The sequence below is a fragment of the Zeus faber genome (genome assembly GCF_960531495.2).
Source record: "Zeus faber genome assembly, chromosome: 7".
NCBI classification, from domain to species: domain Eukaryota; kingdom Metazoa; phylum Chordata; class Actinopteri; order Zeiformes; family Zeidae; genus Zeus; species Zeus faber.
The window spans coordinates 12393143-12414902 of NC_137203.1; positions in this window are offsets into that span (position 1 = coordinate 12393143).

Below are 21760 nucleotides of genomic sequence, written 5' to 3' on the forward strand. Positions count from 1 at the left end.
TCCTTTCGTTCACAAACACTCGGTGACCTCCTTTTGCCGGACAGGGTTTTAGGATCTACGCCCGCTCCGTCATCTAAGTGCCGCCCGTGAGTCTTGCCCGCCGACTTCAATCCCCGGGTTTGTTCCGCGAGGTGGCTCGGCTGCTCTCACGTTTAACTGTTTATCGAACAACTTTTCTCCCGCAGCGCGTGCACAAAGCCTCGGTCGCGGTCTTCGGAGAGAGCATTGATTCATCGCTCCGTTTCCTTCCTCTCCCTCCTCTCCTTGCTCTGTCAATCATCTCTCTCCCTCTCTCTTTCTCTCTAACTCTGGATTGCTCCTGATGACTCCGGCGTCCTCTCAAAATAATATCCATCGTTTGTTTTCTTTCGCAGCCGCAGAACTGGGGGGGGGAGTTGAGCTGGTCTGTGGTCGCATGCTCCCTCACACAAATGATCGTTTCTTCCACTCAAATGTGGGTCTCGAAGTTGTTAAATCATCAAAGGAAAGCTCACGCGGCGCCGAATTCCCAGACTTAAAAAAAAAAATTTTTTTTTTTTTTTACACAAATATCATATCTCCTCCGATTGCATTCGGAGCGGTGACGGATGTGGAATATTAATTATAACATTAGTGCTCCTCCCCGACATGAAGGAAAGGTTTAACTTCTAAATTAAGCACCTTGGGGCCGGAAGAAAGATCACTCGCTCGGCGGGACCGAAATATCTTGACATCTCGAAATGCTTCAATCTGTGAGAACAGAAGTGACTTTAGATGTTTTATCTAAGACCTTTTTTCTTTTTTTTTTTTTAACTCTTTCATATCATTAGTTTGACTTATTTCTTAAAATACAAAGAAAGGAATCGTCCGTCCATAGAAGGCACTGTGAACACACTTGTATTTCAGCACGTACATCCTCAACACACACTCGCGCACACACACACACACACACACACACAGACACAGACACACACACACACACACACACACACACACACACACACACACACACACACACACACACACACACACACACACTTTGCGGCTGCCTGACGAGCACCTCGTGTCAATTACGCACATTTTAGTATTTTTAGAGCTTATAGAGCTTATTGTGCATAATCACTGGGTGTCATGACATTTCACTGCATATATGTATGACCGTATGTATATGTATGTCACAAATAATCTCTTGAACTTGAACTTGGAACACACGTATCCTCCAGTCTTCAGCTCATGGTGGAATTGCACCCCCTCTGGCGGGAAAAGGGTATCAAAACTCGTAACTTTCTTCCACTTCTTAAGAAAACCAAAGGGCGCGCAAATTAAACACTGGACTATTTTTCTGAAACAGATGGCAGCGTAATCCTGTGGCACGAAAAAAGGGATTTCCTGGCTGGCTCGGCACAGTCTGACGCGGGGGGTGGCGGGTTTGACAGACGTCCGCACGATGATTATTTAGATCTTCAACGTCCCGGCGGCGCCAACGGGGAGCCGGGGCCCTGGATTCTGAGCCTGTATTTATTTTTAAAATGGGCTTCTTTAATGGAGTCGAGACGTCGACGACTCTTGAGAGCAGAGCGGAGATGAAACAATGGATCTCGTCGTCTATAAATGTTGTTTTATTTCCATTCATCTGAGCGTAAAGCGGTGTTTTAGCGGCTGTTATTCTATTCTTGTTCAACTTTTTTTTTTTTTTTTTTTTTACCTCTCACTTCTCTGGTTTTTACTCTTGTCTGCGAGTTGGATTTAGCACTTTGACGTGACATTTACATGCTGGTGTAATGGAGCACGGAATACAAACTAAATCGAATGAAATCCTAGTATTCAGCAGACTTCAGTACTCAAGCAGAGTCCAAATCACAATAACTGACTTGTACTCATTACGGTTATTAATGGGTAAGAAAAGCAAAGCTAATTAACCTTTCCAGCTATTGCAGAACGAATTTACGGTACATGGAATGGATTTTAATTTTGAGAAGAATAAATATTTTAGCACATCAAAATATGTAAATTCAAAAATCTAAGTATGTTTGAGTGTTCATTTGATCAGCTTTAGTACAGGTTATTATCACCTGTTTAAAATGCTGCTGCTGCTGCCGCTGCCCCTGCCGGTGCTGGTGATGAATATACATTTCCGCAGCCCTTTGTGGTCCCTTCGGCTGGTTCGGGGGAGTTTTCCTTCCCACCAGGGGTGAAGACGAGGGGACGATGCTGCTCTCTGTGTGAAATGTGAAGCCGGCGGAGCTGACGGCGCTGATAGAGCTGGTGGAGCTCTGAGAGACTGAACTGTGGAAATAAACCGGGGGCATGGGGAAGGGGGCGTGGGTGTTCTTAATAGTCAAACAGAAGGTTGTCATCCTGCTACACCTATTTCTGCCTTTTTTTTTTTTTATATCCTGCCGGCGGCAATAATGGTGGCTTTTTGACTTGAACAATTCCCTACATAACTTTCACATGTGTCCATGTGTCAGGCTACCAGGTCATCACCTAAAATTTGTCTGGGCGACAACACAAGAACAGACCGGCAGAACAGATCCACGGATGACGCGGTCTCTCAGGTACTGCACACCACGCTCACGCACCTGGATGGCCAGAAGGGGGCCTATGTGAGAATGCTGTTCATTGATTATAGTTCAGCTTTCAACACCATAGTTCCCACCAGACTGGCTGTCAAGTTGTTGGAGCTAGGATTGAATGCTCCGCTGTGCACCTGGATCCTGGACTTCCTCACAGGCCGCCCCCAGGTGGTCAAGGTGGGGAAGTACATGTCAAGCTCCCTCACCCTGAATACAGGATCCCCCCAGGGCTGCGTCCTCAGCCCCCTACTGTACTCCCTGTACACACATGACTGTGTGGCCAGGTCCAGCTCCAACACCATCATCAAGTTTGCTGACGACACCGTGGTCGTGGGCCTGATCACCGACTGCGATGAGAAGGCCTACCGCGAGGAGGTGGCTGACCTGTCACTCTGGTGCCAGGACAACAGCCTCCACCTGAACGTCAGCAAAACCAAGGAGCTGATTGTGGACTTTAGGCGTGGATCACAATCGAGGACGCACGCGCCGTTGTGGATTAATGGGACTTCTGTCGATAGGGTGAGCAGCTTCAGATATCTGGGAGTCCACATCACTGAGGACTTAACATGGACTGTTCACACAGACACTCTGGTGAGAAAGGCGAGGCAGCGTCTCTACCACCTCAGGCAGCTGAGGAAATTCCGGGTCTCGGTGAGGATCCTCAAGTCCTTCTACTCTGGAGCAGTGGAAAGCATCCTGACAGGCAACATCACTGCCTGGTTTGGGAACTGTACTGCCCAGGACAGGCGGGCCCTGCAGAGGGTGGTGCGTTCAGCTGAACGTACCACTGGAACTACCCTCCCCCCCTTGCAGGAGTTATACACCAGGAGGTGTAGTAGCAGAGCCCGTAGGATCATGAAGGATCCTCATCACCCCAACAACGGACTGTTTCAGCTGCTGCGGTCAGGCAAGCGCCTCCGCAGTCACGCAGCGAGAACAGAGAGACTGAGACGGAGTTTCTTCCCTCAAGCCATCAGAACTGTCAATGCTGACCTCACCAGGGGTCCTAACTGAGCCATGCACTAGGCTCCACTACCTACTGTACTGTATGTAGCATACTGTACCGCATACTGTATCACTGTTCAGGGTTGTTCGTGATGCCGTATTGCTGCGCCGTACTGTTGTATACTGTGCTGTATTATCCCAAACACTACCTCACACTATTCACATTCACATGCCACTTTAATTCACATGCCACTTTAAATGCACATATCTGTATATACATAGCCATATTCCTTCAACCTATTCCATTTTATTTCAATTTATTTTTTAATGTATTTTATTCTATATATTTTTTATCTTATTCTATAAGTATTCCACTTACTGTATTACGTTTTAGGAGTCAGTTAGTCGGTCTATTAGAAAGTAATTTTCTACTTTTTATTTTATTTTATTTTAGTACTTTTTCCTAGGACTTCTTGTGTGCTATCACCGGGTGCGTTGCATTACATTTCACTGCATATATGTATGGAAGTATGTATATGTATGTGACAAATAAAAATCTTGAATCTTGAATCTTGAAGACTAATGTTTTAAAATCAAATAATACATGTAGTGTTTCACAGCAGCGGTGAAGCCAGTGTTAAAGCTGAGTGTCCAAGCACGATGTAGGGAATTCTAACCACTGAGAGATGACTGCTAAGATCAAGGGTCAGCGTCATTAAGTTAAAAAAAAGAGCAGGTGGAGCAGGTGGAGCCGGTGGAGCCGGTGGAGCTCCGAGAGACGGAACTGTGGAAATAAACACTCTCCCCTCTCCCTCTTCTCCTCTCCTTATTCTTCTTCCTCTTCTACTTCAGCTTCTTCCCTCCCTTCAGCCTCCTCTTCCACCTCTCCCGCCGCTTCTCCCTCCTCCTCCTCCTTTTCTTCTAGTTCTTCTTCCTCCTCTTCTCATCCTTCATCTCCTTCTTCATCTCCTTCTTCCTACTCTTCATTTGCGTCTTCTTTCTCTTCCTCCTCCTCTTCTTTTCCCTCTTAATGCCGCCTCCTCATCTTTTCTTTCTTTCCTTGTCTTGTCTCAATCTTCGTCCACTTCTTCTGCCTCTTCATCTTCTTCCTCCTCTTCTTCAACTCCTCGTTTTTTCTTCCCCTTCCTACTCTTCCTCCTCCTCTATTGCTTATTTTTGCTCTCCCTCTTCATCCTCTTCTTCATCATAGTCCTCTTTTGTCTTCATATTCGTCTTCTCCATCTTCATCTTGCTCCTCCTCTTCCTTTTATTTTTGCTCTTGCTCTTTGTCCTCTTCTTCCTCTTCTACTTTTCCTTCATCTTGTTTCTTGCGTCTTCCACTTCCACTTTCTCCTTCATCCTTTCTTTCCTTCCTCTTCATCTCCTTCTGCTTCTTCCTCCTCTTCATCTTTTTTTCCCTCTTCCCTCTCACTCCTCCTCTGCTTGTTTTTGTTCTTTGTCCTTTTTTTCATCGTCCTCATCTCCTTCCTCTTCCTCCTCTTCCTTTCCTTCTTATCCTTCTTCCTCTTCTTCTTCCTCATCCACTTCCTTTACTTCTCTCCTTTCTTTCATCTTGTTCCTCCTCTTGCTTTCCCTTTCCTTCTTCTTCCTCTTTATTCTCTTCTTAATCTTCTTTTAATTCCTCTACGTTTGCTTTCTGTTGCTCCTCTTCTTCTTCCTCTTCCCCATCTTCTTGTTCTTCTTCTTATTATAATTATTAGTAGTAGTTGTAGTAGTAGGTGCATTGTCATCGGTTTATCAGAAATGAACTCAAGACCAAACGCTGAAGCTTTCTCAACCAGTGGAACACTTAGTGATGCGTCAGCATTATTTGTTAATGAACATCTCTTCATCCAGGACAGAAAGTACCGTCCAGTGTTTCCTTGACTTACTATGGGAATATAAGGATTAAGGAACATTAGAGAATATTACAATTATTTAGCGGGGGAAACTAAACAAATGTAAAAAAAAACATCGCCGGGATTATGAGTGTGTGCATATGTCTGTGTGTGAGTGTGTGTGTGTGTGTGCGTCTGTGTGTGTGTATGTGTTCTAATCAGTCAAATGAGGGTCCTGCCAGCTGATGGTTATCAATAACTAACCGATCACCGTTTGTGTGAAACTTTATTTTTGTGTGGATCTGTTTGTGTGTGCATGCCCGTGCGTGCGTGCGCGTGCGTGTGTGCGTGCGTGCATGCATGCACGCGCACATGTGTTTGCGTGTCCTACGGGCCGTGAAATCATTCCGCTGCGACAGGCTGCTGGCTCTCCTCTGCTGTCACAGTCAGCTCAACGCCTCTCATTTCACACTCGATGGCAGAGGGGAAGGAGGGGAAGGAGGCGGAGGAGGAGGAGTGGAAGAGAAAGCACCGCGGCAACTTGGGAGGAGTGGGGGAGAGAGCTGGGAGGTGGGAGGAGTAATTGAGTAGATGTTTTTGTTTGATTTGTGTTATTTAGGGCCAGTACCCCCCACCTGACCCGAGCACTTGGCCCTACCCCTCCATTTAGCACGTTCCCTGTAGAGTGTCCATCTTTTTTGGGGATTGAGGGGTAGTGGTCATCTAAAACTCCAAACCGCCCCCGAAATGGAGCGTTTTCAGATGCAGACTCCAAACGGAATGGTAGAAGTAAATTCCCAGAATGCTTTGCGAACTGAGGCAGTGTGAACGGAACATGGCTCCCGGTGCGGGGAAATACACCCATATCACTCCAAATAATGATGCAAAATGCGTTGGAATATCTTAGTTTTATGTAGATGCAAAGGAATATGTAATCGGATCGTTATGACACGCATTCAGAAAAATCGCTATTCACGATAATAGAACTTTGCGTGAACGACGATTTGTGAGTGACAGTTATTTCCGTGTCCCGTGGATGAAGCTTGGAAAATAATCCAGCAGCCAAACAAACTGAGCACGATGATGACATGCCCGGGCAGCTGGCAACAGCGCACCGGGCGCGGCAGCGTGGAAGCGTCCCTCCGGAACGGAAGGCCTTGAGCCTCGTCGCCGGCGTGTGACGCGTGTGCCGTCGGCAGCCACTGTTGACGTAACAAGTGGTGTCCCATTTCCCGAGGTTAAGGTTTTAACCCCAACCCCTCCTGGCTCCGTTCTGGCCACTACCCAGTCCAGTGCACTCCAAAACTAGGGGTAGGGCCAAGGGGGGGATTGGGATCTCTCTCTCTCTCCCTCTCTCATCTCGTCACACTTTTCACCCTCTGTAATATATTTTGGGATCAATACGTCAGAGGACAAAGTCTCAGGCATATATTTTGTATTCATTTAATTTTCATATCTTACTTTGTTTATCAGTACAGAGTTATCTGCATTTGAATAGTGAGTGTGCACATGGGACGCGTTGCCCCGTCAGCAGGTGAGTTCTTACACCGCCATGTTTGCTATAGCTTAAAGTAAGCCTAAAGCAGCAAATCACTTTATTCTCTCCTCTACCAAGTACAAACGTATAATTGGGAAGATTTTCACTCAAAGGAGAACACAAACAATTACCAAAGAGGTTACAAATAATTTCAGGGTCATTTTTGGACTTTTGTGAAAAATGGCAAATCAGTGCTCACCTCAGTCAAGAGTGTGCTTTGCTTTTCCCAGACAGGATATGACGTCAGACCGAGTAGACTCACAAAACTAGAATTTGACTTTTACTGCAAGTAGCGCCCTCTGATGGTAAAATATTACCGATGCGACAACTTACCCACGTGACAAAAAGCTCCATTGCAGCATTCCAACCACAGATTACATTTTATATTCCCAGTGGATTTGATCACGTTCACACGATCACATTTGACATGAGTTATGTTACGTATTAAGTTCACATAATAAGGTTAATTATTCTTAGTTATGCTATTGATATTGTTCCGGGAAAATTCTCTAAAACTATTTCAAACAGAAGAATGGCAGAAGCTTCGAACACGGTTTACACGTCTTGTTTGAACCAGTATGTCACAAACACCTCGTGGTTGTAGTTTCAGCCAAATCGATCCACATACGGAGCAGAAATTTGTGAAAAATACGACCAAATTTGACCGATATCACAGATACGGTCCAATGCATTTAACGCCAAAATATGTCCCGCCCGGCTAAAAGTATCTTGAACACAATAATAATGTAAGCTGTGAACATTGAACACATTAAACCGGTGCGTCACAACCATCTCGTGGTTTAAGTCTCATCCAAATCGATCCACATACAGAGCAGATATAAGTAAAAAACCAAACAACGTTGACACCAAATATTCAGGTGGTCTTGCTTGACCGCCAAACAAAATGAACTAGATGAGATTTACAGTAAGACGCTTTATGATGTCATCATATTATTTACGATCAATGTGCAGGTTCTTATTCAGAATGTACGTTGGCACCGCATACGGTGTAGACTGTCGCTCTGTAGTGGTTAGAGATTACAAACTAGGTGTGTGTGTGTGTGTGTGTGTGTGTGTGTGTGTGTGTGTGTGTATTTATATACTTATATACTTACCTGGTATGTGTCTGTGTATCTTTTCGATCTATATTTTATCCCTTTGGCCCCCTTTACTTTGCTGGATTAATGAAAAACACAAAAAACAGTAGCCCACAAAAACTCGTAACCACCTTATGTCGAATCCACTCCAATGTATGACTGGGTGATGCGTTCAAGATCCAGGGATCCGTCGGAAAAATAGAATCAATGCAATGGTAATTACTCACAGAAATACCACAACTTTTTTCATATTTCATTGAAATGTAACTCATTGAAAATGTAATCCAAGGGAAAAAAAAGTCAGCACTAAAATTAGGTAAATTGGACTACCTTCGTAAATCTCAACGTCACCTGCCATCACTAAGATTCCAGATGTAATTACATACGTAAGAAAAAGCAAGGTAAATTACAACAATAACAAGATTTGGTTCAAAGTAAAAAATAAACCTTTTTCTAAAGAGACGTCATGTATAAACAGTTTCCAACAGCTAAACGTAGCAGATTTAAATGAAAAGACAGAAAGTGTTTAGTATTGACAAGTTCTTCCATAATAACTCTAACACGTAACTAAAACAAATAAACTGGACCCTGTGTGTTGCTGCCTGCAGCTATATTTGTTATTATTATTATTATTATAAATATTATTGTTATTGTTATTATTATTATTATTATATATATTTTTAATAGCCTTGCGGGCTGGATCCCTATTGCTTTTGCTCTGCCTTTTTTTTTTTTTTTTTTTTTTATCTTGGTATTTTTAGGCCAAAACAGCAGTACGCAGGGACGTGGTTGAGGTCTGGTTGGAACCTGAATTTTTCAGACGTCTTGTCATTGGAGTTTGATCAATATCAGTCAACATCTGGAGCAGAAATTAATAATTATTAAAACTGTAATTTCATGAGGAGCGTCTCTAGGCGCTCTCCGGCCGGGCAGTACGCAGCGGGGATGAGGCCCCCCGGAGCTGACGCGGCACATTTTCCTAAAACGCCAATTTGAACTCGAGCTTGCACTCCTCCCAACCGGCGTGGCTCCCGTCCCTGCCAAAAGAAAATGATTAAAGAAGGAATCGGTGGTAGGAGAGAGTCCCTCGGTCCATTCCAGACGTCCCCCCATATAGTCGCAGAGCGCAGATTCGGGAACCTCGGAAGCCTGTGATATGTACCTAAGATGAGTAAACTGGCCCCTGTGTATCGCTGCCTGCAGCTATATTTATTGTTATTATTATTTTTATTATTAAGTATTATAGCTTTTTTCATACAAATGTTCAATGTAAATGCACCTTGTGAAGTTTACCCTAACACCAGAGCAGTTCTGCCAAATTAAACTTTCCAAAGTGGACTACTTAGTTTGTTTTAGTTTTTTCCAAAAACCTGGCAGGGCCCTTGCTGTCTGACTTGCATACAGCAGTGACCAACATCTGCAGAGGCAGCAGTTCCACCAACTCACAAAATAGAAAATACAATCCATGGAGGCTCTCTGGGGCCTTAATTAAACATCAAACCAAATAGTCCAAGTCCAAGCATCCTGCTCATTAGATATGCAGACGACGGCGTATTGATAAGAAAAGTGCAGCTTCAGCACCTATACAACAATGAGACTAGAACTTCCATCATTACCGACTAGTTATAGTTTAAATCTAAATCAAAAAATTGGAATTCAAACAGTTATACTGAAATTGTTTCAGAAATATAATAAATGTCTCCCCATCTTAACGGGGACCCATAATTACTATTATATACAATCACTAATTTAATATAATAAATACAACAGTGGAAACCATGGAACAACGTTACATAATGAAATTACATCAAAGTTACTATGTTATTATTATAATATAACATTAAGATTACGTATCAACATTCCTTTTATCACTGAGCGTTACATTCACACACATCGCCGGCGATGGGGCTTCTGTGCCCCTGGCGTTTGTGGGCGTGTCGGCTCAAAATCGAATGGCTGTTGTGGCCGCGCCAAACATTTGAAACCTCTCTCAGTTTCCATATGTAATATACAATATATAGATAGATGGTGCCGTGTCTTATTTTTTTATTAAAATGGTGTAGCTTGTTGAAAAAAACAAAAATGACGTGTTTCTTATTTAGTCGATATTTTAAGGGATTTTTTTTTTCATTAAAATAATAGGAACAATGCAGTGGTCTTAGCATCCATTTTCCAAGGACCAGCAACATTTAGAGCGTATCTTCCCTCCTTTTGGCTGTCGCCCGGCGCCCGACGCTGCTCATTTGCATGAAGTTGAAACCTGCTCAACTTTCCTTGTCGTCGTGAAGCTGTCAGCTTGTCGTCGGTCGTTGCTCCGCCCCCTGCAGCTGGATGAACCCGAGTGCCGTTTGAAATGCATTGCAGCCTGTCGCTGTGCAGCACCCCGTCGCCAGCAGTGTGACTGTACCATAAGTCTATTCCATTATCAATAATATATATATATATTTGTTTTTTTACCCGTGGTGTCAGCATGCTGGGCATACAACAACAACAACCACAACAAGAGTATTTATATGCCATTGCATCTAGGACAGAGTTAGTCTGCACAGGGAGTTCAACTTCTCAGCCTACAATGCAACTCTTTGCTCATTCTTAAATCATCAAGAACTGCTGCGATAACTCTGTCCTGTGGACGACCTGTGGGATGACAAGAGCACAGTTGTTTTGTTAGACAGAACCACCACTAATCCCTCTCTTTGGAGGATGATCCAGAACAGATCCACGGATGACGCGGTCTCCCAGGTACTGCACACCACGCTCACGCACCTGGATGGCCAGAAGGGGGCCTATGTGAGAATGCTGTTCATTGATTATAGTTCAGCTTTCAACACCATAGTTCCCACCAGACTGGCTGTCAAGCTGATGGAGCTAGGATTGAATGCTCCGCTGTGCACCTGGATCCTGGACTTCCTCACAGGCCGCCCCCAGGTGGTCAAGGTGGGGAAGTACATGTCAAGCTCCCTCACCCTGAATACAGGATCCCCCCAGGGCTGCGTCCTCAGCCCCCTACTGTACTCCCTGTACACACATGACTGTGTGGCCAGGTCCAGCTCCAACACCATCATCAAGTTTGCTGACGACACCGTGGTCGTGGGCCTGATCACCGACTGCGATGAGAAGGCCTACCGCGAGGAGGTGGCTGACCTGTCACTCTGGTGCCAGGACAACAGCCTCCACCTGAACGTCAGCAAAACCAAGGAGCTGATTGTGGACTTTAGGCGTGGATCACAATCGAGGACGCACGCGCCCTTGTGGATAAATGGGACTTCTGTCGATAGGGTGAGCAGCTTCAGATATCTGGGAGTCCACATCACAGAGGACTTAACATAGACTGTTCACACAGACACTCTGGTGAGAAAGGCGAGGCAGCGTCTCTACCACCTCAGGCAGCTGAGGAAATTCCGGGTCTCGGTGAGGATCCTCAAGTCCTTCTACTCTGGAGCAGTGGAGAGCATCCTGACAGGCAACATCACTGCCTGGTTTGGGAACTGTACTGCCCAGGACAGGCGAGCCCTGCAGAGGGTGGTGCGTTCAGCTGAACGTACCACTGGAACTACCCTCCCCCCCTTGCAGGAGTTATACACCAGGAGGTGTAGTAGCAGAGCCCGTAGGATCATGAAGGATCCTCATCACCCCAACAACGGACTGTTTCAGCTGCTGCGGTCAGGCAAGCGCCTCCGCAGTCACGCAGCGAGAACAGAGAGACTGAGACGGAGTTTCTTCCCTCAAGCCATCAGAACTGTCAACGCTGACCTCACCAGGGGTCCTAACTGAGCCATGCACTCCACTCCACTACCTACTGTACTGTATGTAGCATACTGTACCACATACTGTATCACTGTTCAGGGTTGTTCGTGATGCCGTATTGCTGCGCCGTACTGTTGTATACTGTGCTGTATTATCCCAAACACTACCTCACACTATTCACATTCACATGCCACTTTAATTCACATGCCACTTTAAATGCACATATCTGTATATACATAGGCATATTCCTTCAACCTATTCCATTTTATTTCAATTTATTTTTTATTGTATTTTATTCTATATATTTTTTATCTTATTCTATAAGTATTCCACTTACTGTATTACGTTTTAGGAGTCAGTTAGTCGGTCTATTAGAAAGGAATTTTCTACTTTTTATTTTATTTTATTTTTGTACTTTTTCCTAGGACTTATTGTGTGCTATCACCGGGTGCGTTGCATTACATTTCACTGCATATATGTATGGAAGTATGTATATGTATGTGACAAATAAAAAATCTTGAATCTTGAATCTTGAATGATATAACCATGTTTTTCACAACTAATCATCATTACTTCTCCAAGACGGGGGAGAATCACAACGGTTGAGACGGATAAACATAGAACCAAACAACAACATGTACATGGGAAAACAAACATAGAAACATCAGGCGACAACATGTCAAATTGGAACAGCAATTTGGTTCCTCGGTACCACAGGCCCTGAGCCGGGGTCCCATGTCGACAGACCGATACACCCCACCAGAACCACCCGCCCCGCAGGTGAAATGGCGGGGCCCAATGCCCGCCAAAAGGAGCGCCATACCACAACTGGCTAGATGCCACACCCAGCCACAAGCCCCGAGCTCCCACATTTGTAGCCGAGTGCGCACAGCGCAGGACACCGCGCTGTCAACCCCGATGTCAACCCCGATGTCAACCCCAGCCGCCGCATATACGGACCACAGAACAGACGACGGCAGACTACCCCCCACCCACAGCTCGGCCCCCCAGTGATAAGTGGCCCGTGCACCAAGAGCGGCAGAGAACCGATACCCGGACAGGCAGGTGCGATGACGGGAGTCCGCCCTCCACGAAGGAGACCGCATAGGGAGCCTGCACCGGTCACCGGGGCCCGGGTCCCAGGACTAGAAGAAACATCCAACCAGCCTTGGGACGGGACGCACAAGGACATGCAAGTCACACCGCCCACAGGCGGGATGGTGGCATGCCGACCCACCGACCACGGAGCCAAGGCCTGTCCTTGCAATTTGCATCCCCTGGCAACCCACCCCCCACAACCCCCCGTGGGTTCATGTTTCTATATTGAGCATTCATTTAGAATGACAAAAAAATTACTTAAAATTAAAGGATGACTTGAATTATGCATTTTTACAAATGAATGATTCAAATATTGTTTCAGGAAAAAACATTCAACATTATGTCATTGAAGGAGTACAGCGCTATCCAGATTTAACCATTTAAAACACTCATTGTGTTTCTAAATGTTTTTTTTTTTGTGCTGCAAAAGTCTGGAAGACTTCTAAAACTTTAAAGCTTGATATCTCAGAGCTCTGTTTTCGAAACCTTTTTATTTAATAATTCATGGCTTCCAAAATATTTGCTTGATTCCCACATGTTGTTGTCTTCACTCTGATTATACACTTTGATAGTATGTGGGGGGAAAAAAAATAAAAAATCGAATTTTAAAATGTGGCCCCCAATGTATTCGGGGGGGGGGGGGGGGGGGGCACATATTGTGGAAAAAGGATTTTTTTAAATTGAGTTGATTGAACAAGTAAGATGCTCAATCATCGAGGGTGGTTATTAGTTTTATTGGTTTGTTTTAACCAGAAAATCTGGGCCGTGCCAAATTGCAATGAATTGCAATTGTTTTTTAAAGCAATTATGTTTATTTATCGATTGGGTAAGGCATGGGAGATCAGATATTGATAACTCCTGACATTCTGTTTGTTTGTTTGTTCTCCTCATCCATGGCCCAGTTGTTACTCTGGTTGGAACCATTTCATCATAAATTGAAGATGGTTTCGCTAAATAATAGTATCTTAAGTTTGGGCCTGCTAGGCCTCCACAGTCTTTGTTTTTCTCTGTAGTTCTGCTAGTTTAACTCCGGTGTCTCGTGTCAATGGGGTTTAGAGGGGTTCCATAAAGATGGGGAATATACAAAGGGGAGAGTGGACATCCTTGTCTTGTGCCACGTTGTAGAGTGAAACGCTGTGAAGTGTAAACATCGGTGATGACAGAAGCTGTTGGTGAGTTATACAGAATTTGGATCCATTGAATGAGTGACTCTCCAAAGCCAAATATGTTGAGGGTGGAGAACAGACACGTCCAATACCCTTTCAAATGCTTTTTCGGCATGTAAAGAAGCAATTACAGTATCTAAGTTGTTCTTTTGAGATATGCTGATCAGACTGAATAATCGACACCTATTGCTGTATGAGTGTCTGCCCTTGACAAAGCCTGTTTAGTCCGGGTGAATTATAAATGAAATTACTTTTTAAATTCTGTTGGTGAGTGTTTTACTAATGATCTTTAAATCTCAATTAATTAGGTTTACGGGTCTTAACTGGAGGTGAGGGTTGGGTCCTTATTTGGTTTGCGCAAAACCGAAATGAGAGCAGTGTTCATGTGCGGAGGCGTGGTGGAGGTTGACTTAATCTCCGTCACCATTCTGATGAACAGTGGGGATATGAGTGGCCAGAAGTGTTTCTAGAATTCCACTGGGTAGCCATCTGATCCGGGTATTTTATTGTTGAGCATGGAGAAGAGAGCTTTCCTGAATTTTTCTTCAGTTTGTGGTCGATTTCTGATGCAGAAAACGTCTGACTGAGCCATTTGGCTTTGAGTTTAAGGTGCTCAGATACAGCGAGGTGAGGTGCTTGCAGTAGACAGAAGCTGGGGTTCATCCTGTAGAGGTGACTTCGGATTTCGCTTTGTTTAGCTTTGCTACGTTTACATCCATTGAAACTCCTGTGTTTTCTCCATGGCAACAGCATTATGCATCCATGGCAATAGCTATACTACCGTGCCCATGTTTTCCTGTAGGGGAATCTGTGTTTTTCTCCTTTACATTCCTTTTTTTACTGTCGTAGTATTGTAGGAAGTTTGTAGGGACATTAAAACAACTGAGAGGCAAAGTGAATAACATTGCTCATCTCGTTCCAATGGCACCTGTCAAGGCGTGGGATATTTGAGGCAGCAAGTGAACAGTGAGTTCTTGAAGTTGATGTGGTGGAAGCAGGAAAAATGGACAAGCGTAAGGATCTGAGCCACTTTGACAAGGACCAAATTGTGATGGCGAGACGACTGGGTCAGAGCATCTCCAAAACGACAGGTCTTGTGGGCTGTTCCCGGTATAAAGTGGTTAGTACCTACCAAAAGTGGTCCAAGGAAGTGTCCACTGGTGAACCAGCGACAGGTTCATAGGTGCCCATGGCTCATTGATGCACGTGGGGAGCGAAGTCTAACCCGTCTCGTCCGATCCCACAGAAGAGTTGCTGCAGCACAAATTGCTGAAAAAGTTAATGCTGCTATGATCGAAAGTTGTCAGAACACACAGTGCATCACAGCTTGCTGCGTATGGGGCTGTGTAGCCACAGCCCGGTCAGAGTGTCCATGCTGACCCCTGTCCATCGCCGAAAGCGCTTACAATGGACATGTGAGCATCAGAACTGGACCATGGAGCATCACGTTTTCTACTACATCATGTGGTTGGTCGGGGTTATGGTCTCCTCTCCACACAAATTTTCCTGAGTAAATGTAAGTCTATTTCTTTATCAATAATTAATAGTAGTAATTAATAGTAATAGTATTAAAAGTAATTAATAGTTCCAGTTTAAGTAAATACACTACAGAGGGAAGTGCTGTTTTTGTGTTTGACGTTAGTATATATCATGAAATAAAATTAAATGATATAGCGCTTTACTCTCTGTTCCATCCCTCAGGGTCATCCAGAAGCCAATGCGCCTAATGGACGGCGTCTAATGGACCGAGACATTTACCCGATAACTTTATCGATCGCATTTTCAAGCATGTAATCAGTAATCTGGCATTGATTGGATTTTGAAAGTAACCTTTTAAACCCTGTCGTCTACAGTTCGCTCACAGTTAACTCATTGCTTTGCCCTGTTTAAAAGACAAAAATAAAACGGCTCCTTTTTTTGGGGGGGCGGGGGGCAATGCAGATTAGCATCAAATTGAAGCAACTGGCGGCTTGTAGGACACGTTGTTCTGCAGCTTACACAACGCTGTTCCTCCCAGAGCGGAATCTGGGGGAGAAACCAAAGCGGGGGAGCGAGAAGGTCAGAGGAAGCCACAACCCACGTTGGTAATCCTGTGTAACAGCGCTGCCCCGACTTTCAACCCCGGAGTGAAAGGTTCACGGAGACGCAGACAGACAGCGAGGGGAGCAGAGAGGAGGTGGCTGTCGGATTGTCTCGCAACTGGAGGGTTTTTATCTTTGTGGAAAGAAAGAGACTCAAAACAAAACAAAAGAAGGGAGGGAGGACTGTGACGACCTTCAAGCATCAATGGCTGCTCTTTTGTTTTTCCTCCCCCAAAGTGCGCCCGGCGCTTTTCCATGAAGTTTTTCTCTCACTGTGGAGAGAGGGAGACGGGCGGGGGGTGGGGGCGAGGGAGGGAGAGAGAGAGACGGGCGGGGGGGTGGGGGGAGGGCGAGGGAGGGAGAGAGAGGGGAGTGAGGTGGCAGTCAGAGGGAGGGAGAGAGAGAGAGGGAGGGTGGGGGACTAAGAGGCAGTCAGAGGGAGGGAGACAGAGGGGGGCAGGCGGGCGAGAGAGAGAGGGAGGGAGGAAAAGCAAGACTGAGAGGCAGTCAGAGGGAGGGAGAGAGAGGGGGGAGAGAGAGGGAGGGAGGAAAGGGAAGACTGAGAGGCACTCAGAGGGATGGGGTGAGATAGAGAGAGAGAGAGAGAGGGAGGGAGAGAGGGAGGGAGGGAGGGCGAGGGAGAGAGAGAGCGGGAGGAAAGGAAGAGAGAGGGAGGGAGGGAGAGAGAAAGAGGGGGAGAGCGAGGGGAGAGAGAGAGAGAGAGAGGGGAGGCAGAGTGAGGGAGGGAGAGAGAGAGAGCGGTAGGAAAGGGAAGACTGAGAGGCAGTCAGAGGGGGGAGTGAGAGAGAGAGGGAGGAGAGAGAGAGAGAGAGAGAGAGAGAGGGGAGGCAGAGTGAGGGAGGGAGAGAGAGAGAGCGGTAGGAAAGGGAAGACTGAGAGGCAGTCAGAGGGGGGAGTGAGAGAGAGAGGGAGGAGAGAGAGAGAGAGAGAGAGCACATATAGGGTTAGGGTTGGGGGGGCGAGGGAGGGAGAGAGAGACTGGCGGGGGGGCGGGCGAGGGAGGGAGAGCGAGGGGGAGTGAGGTGGCAGTCAGAGGGAGGGAGAGAGAGGGGGCGGGCGGGCGAGAGAGAGAGAGAGAGGGATGTAGGAAAAGGAAGACTAAGAGGCAGTCAGAGGGAGGGAGAGAGGGAGGGAGGAAAGGGAAGACAGAGAGGTACTCAGAGGGAGGAGGTGAGAGAGAGAGAGAGAGACAGAGAGAGAGAGAGAGAGAAGGGAGGCAGAGAGAGGGAGAGCGGGAGGAAAGGGAAGACAGCGGCAGTCAGAGGGAGAAAGCGGGGGGGTGGGGGGGAGAGAGAGAGAGAGAGAGAGAGAGAGAGAGAGAGCACATATAGCGGCGACAATGAATAAAATGGAATCTGTGATTTTGCAGGAAAGGGAAAAGTGCAGAGCATCAAACAACACGGGGCTTTGTGTCCCAGTGTTTGTACTGAAGTTCCAAAGAGCTGCAACTCCACTTCAGTGGATTAACCCCAATCCTAAAACATGATCAACTACTGTATTAACATCAAACCGCAGCGTCACCAAAGCAAAGCCACTCCCTCTGCGCTCACCTGGAGAGCGAGGAGGACGTGGAGAGACGGGTTTCGGAGGGAGGGCCTGACCGAGGCTCAGGTCAGACGGACGGAGCTTTGAGCAAAAGTGCTTGAGTGCTTTTCAGAAACAGCAACACACTGCATCGAGCTTCAAACAACAGTGATGAAATACAATGAAATAAAAAGTTTGCGGTGTGACCCTGTCTTTATGTCTGTGAAAAAAAAACCCTGAAAGGTATGAAATTCTAAAATTAATAAAAAAAAAAATATTTTTCAAACAAAGGAATTTACTTGAATTAAAAATAAAATGAAATCAAATAAATCAATAGATTAAGAAAGAGTTAAAACAAATCCATATTCATTTAAAAAATAATAAACAAATAAATATGAATATAAATGGACTTCTATCACTGTTTACTTATGCAAGTAAGAGATTTAGGGTTAGAGTAAAGTCATTTATTTAGTTTTAAAAGATAAGGACAAAAAACTGTGATAGTCTGCAGCCCTTCTGGTTGTACCCAGACTCGAAAATCTCATAAGTACGGACAACAATGTAACAAATTAAACAAGATTTTTTTCCATATTAATTTAAATACGTTTTTACAATTGTTTTGCAAAAGCTACTCTGAATAAATTAGTTCATGAACGTAGTCTATTTCTATTGTTTCCGTCCGTTACATTTCTACCTGCATATCCAGCTGATCCATCCATCCATAATCATTTTTATAAATGTATTTTACACAGCAAAGGGGGACAGCAGGAGAGAAAAAACGAAAAGATGCATCCCCCACAGAAGACCTCGAGGAGCCTGGCGACCGCAGCTTTTAAAAACGATACAGTCGATCCACGAGACTTTGTCTTTGGATCCAATTGCGAATAAACAAAACACCGTGCAGCCACTCCACCTCCCTACTTAGGTGTAGTTAATGAGCAGAAAATGAGTGTTATCCAAACTTAAAAGCTTCCCCACCGAGCGTCTAATCGCTTCCTGTCTCCACTCGTTTCTGTCGAGCACCTTTTTCGTTCTTGTACGAGTGGAGAGACGGGAAAATAAAGTTGCGCCCGGGGAGGGGGGCGGACGCAGGGGACGCGATTAGGCTTCCGAGGTGTTCCTGATTGGCTCCACAATTTAATCAACGCAGCTAATTTGAAGAGTATTTTTATTTATTTAATTTTTATCGTGAAACTCTGCCTCCTCACTCGTCGTGACGGCTGGTGGGAAACTTTTTACATTTTTTATTTTATTTTACTTTGTACGGAAAGACACAGCACAACCTCTGTCAAGGAGATGAGTTGATTAACTTCTGTTAAAAGTCGCCTTACTATGAAAAAGGTACATCATTTTGTTGAGAAGTGTCCTTGGGGAATTGAAGCCTATATTACAGTATTAATAGGCGGAAATAAAAATGTGTGGAGTGAATAAAAAAAAGGTGTCTGACTGAGAAAATGGCTATTATAACATTTGGAATGTTTTCATGGAATATTTCAAAATAAAATAGTGCATTTAGTCATTGTTTTAGATTTATTACGTTTACTTCCACACATGTATGGCTTAATCAAATGTGAAATGATCCAAACAGCCGCTTTCTGTGGCTTCCTCCAGGGGGCGCTTCAGTGTGTGTTGCTAATTCTCCAGTGTTACTGATGGCGCCTCTCGGTCCAAACGCTTACATTCGAAATCACATGAATTTGTTCACACCCCTCAAGGCTTCTTGTGTGTTTAATTGTATACCTCCCAAAAACGTACATCCGCCAAGCGCCGCCGCTCAGGCCATTTACGTTTTTCTTTTTCGAAAGCAAAGTGAGTTCTGACATAAAATTTTGTCACGATCAAGTGTTTGTGTCCCAAACGAGTGCTGCGGCCAAGCCCCAAAAACCTCAGTCCCGTGTGGGCTTTGCATTTTGTCGCGCCTGCCTTGGTTACATTTTTTTTCAAGTTTGCTCACGCTAATTGAACAGCCTCCTCATCTGTCAGACCTAGAGTCGACGTTGCAAATAATCAATTTTATATAATATGTATTTGCATCCAGTGGCCTGGGTCTTAAGAATGACTGACTGTTCCTGAACTTGGGTTTTATCTTTTTGTTAAGCATTTAGATGATGGTGGTTTGGAAAAGCATGTAACGGTCCCCAGGAAGATGTCCGCTCCCACACGGATATGAAAACATGAAAAGTGTGAATGTGGACCTCACAAGTCGTAAAACAAATGCAAAAACTGTGTCTTTGGTTATCACTGTTTACTATTTGTGTTCACAAACTGCTCTTACTGCTGCTGAGTCCCCACAAGTCATGAAAACAAGAATGTGCGTGTGTGTGTGTGTGTGCTTAGGTGCATGTGTGCGTGTGTGTGTGTGTGTGTGTGTGTGCATGTGTGCCAATGTCATTGTCAATGTCAGTGTTTACTCCCGGGGGCCAGTAAATATCGCTGCACGTGTGAAATGAGTGAGAGGCAAACAGGAAGCGAGGGAGTAAATCCACGGACGTGCGAATGGCATACGACTTCTGCGCTTCGCCCTCGCGGCCGCGTGTGATTTGTGGCCGACATTAACGGCGAGGTGGCGGGCGATCAGCACATTTAAAAGCCCCTGAACCCCCACACGACACGTTTAAAAAGCCCCCGAACCCCACACAGCACGTTTAAAAGCCCCCGAACCCCACGCGGCGCGTTCAAAAGCTCCTGGACCCCACGCAGCACATTTAAAAAGCCCCCGAACCCCACACGGCGCGTTTAAAAGCCCCCGAAACCCAGACAGCGCGTTTAAAAGCCCCCGAACCCCACGCGGCGCGTTTAAAAGCCCCCGAACCCCGCACGGCACGCTTAAAAGCCCCCGAACCCCACACAGCGCGTTTAAAAGCCCCCGAAACCCACACGGCGCGTTTAAAAGCCCCTGAACCCCGCACGGCTGTTGACGGGTCCATTCATTTGTTCGGTTTTTGAAAATCCGATGACGCGTGTAGGTTTAGTTTCCCCATTCCTCTCACAGCGAGCGCTTTTAAAGACAGTCCGGTCCAACAGCCGCTGATAGCTGATTGTCTATCATGGTCTGTCAGCTGGGGGTGTGTGTGTGTGTGTGTGTGTGGGGGTACAGAAAGGTGGTCAGACGCAATTTTCATCACATCACTTCTGTCTGTCAGTCAGTCGGGCAAGGCCTCCAGGTTCATTACTGCAACTGGATTGCACCGCTACCAAGCAGGAGAAGTGCGCGCACACACACACACACACACACACACACACACACACACACACACACACACACACACACACACACACACACACACACACACACACACACACACACACACACACACACACACACACACGCACACACACACACACACACACACACAGCCAGAGCCCTAGCATGTGAGAGAACACCCGGTCGTTGGCTCAGAGAGAAAGCAGCAGGCAGGCAGTGGGATGATTGACAGTTTTGGTTCACTTTCAGACCCGCAAATCGTTGCACTCATGGCTCCCAGCGCGGGGCGGGGCAGGGCGGGGCGGGGCAGGGCGGGGCGGAAGCCCTTACCCAAATCTCATCCGCCGCGCCCCCGACCCATTATAGCAGTTTGCGGTTCCAGCAATAAATCTCACCGGGGAAAAGAAAACACGACGAGAGGCCAGGCTGAAATGAGCGGGTATCAGGGCGGATATGCTGTGCGGCGAAATCTCGCGGCTCGACAGAGATTTCGGCCAAAACTCCGCCCCCTGTCGTCTGCCTCCGCTCCTCCACGCTGAGGAGTCAGAGGAGCGCTCGGGAGCTGGCGGGTCAGGCTTATTAAACACTGGTTCATTTGGGGGTGGTGGGGGGAAATACGGAAAACTTCAAAGGTCCCAAAAAGGAAAATTGCATCTGTGGAAAACTATCTTAAGCTAGAATTTTGCGGGACCCACTGTAGCATTTTCATGACAAAGTAGAAAAATATTTTTTCGACAGTGTGTGCGTTCGTGCGTGTGTGCGCTAAACACCACAGCAAGTATTTGACACAATCATTTAAAAATGTCTTTGACAGGCCATGAAATATGAAACCGAGCAACAATTGGCGGCGATGAAACTCAAAGACAGATAAGAGTTTTAACAAGTGGGACACTGCGCTATCGAACCAGGAGGAAGAAAAGAAGCTTCACGCCGGGCGGAGCTGGCG